This window comes from Nestor notabilis, unplaced genomic scaffold, assembly GCF_000696875.1.
Source record: "Nestor notabilis isolate BGI_N333 unplaced genomic scaffold, ASM69687v1 scaffold24529, whole genome shotgun sequence".
Taxonomy (NCBI): Eukaryota; Metazoa; Chordata; class Aves; order Psittaciformes; family Psittacidae; genus Nestor; species Nestor notabilis.
The window spans coordinates 2,939-3,251 of NW_009944454.1; the positions used below are offsets into that span (position 1 = coordinate 2,939).

At 60.7% G+C, this 313-nt stretch overlaps 1 protein-coding gene across 1 annotated transcript in view; it reads left to right on the forward strand.

Annotated features, from left to right (window-relative positions):
* LOC104411890 (succinate dehydrogenase cytochrome b560 subunit, mitochondrial-like) overlaps window positions 1-313 on the forward strand; it is a gene marked incomplete at its 5' end in the record, with an annotated part of 3,319 nt that overhangs the window by 2,374 nt on the left and 632 nt on the right. The window lies entirely within an intron of this gene.

Here is a 313-nt window from a genome sequence, read left to right on the forward strand (position 1 = left end):
AGCACGTCGAGTGCTTCAGCAGCTCAGGGCTGTTTTGGGGGCTGTTGAGGTTGCCGAGAGCATCGTTGCGCTGGTACTTCACGACCTGATGTGGCTTCCCCCTGTGTCAGAGCTGCCTCCTTGCCCTCGTCAGGCAGCCCTTGTGCTGTGAGCGTCCCAAGGGCTTCCCAGCTCCTGGGTTGGATGGAGGAGCTGGAGGTTCATGGAATCCTGGAGTGGGTTGGGTTGAAGGGAGCTTAAAGCTCCTCCAGCTCCAACCCCTGCCCCAGGCAGGGACACCTTCCACTAGAGCAGGTTGCTCCAAGCCCCTGTG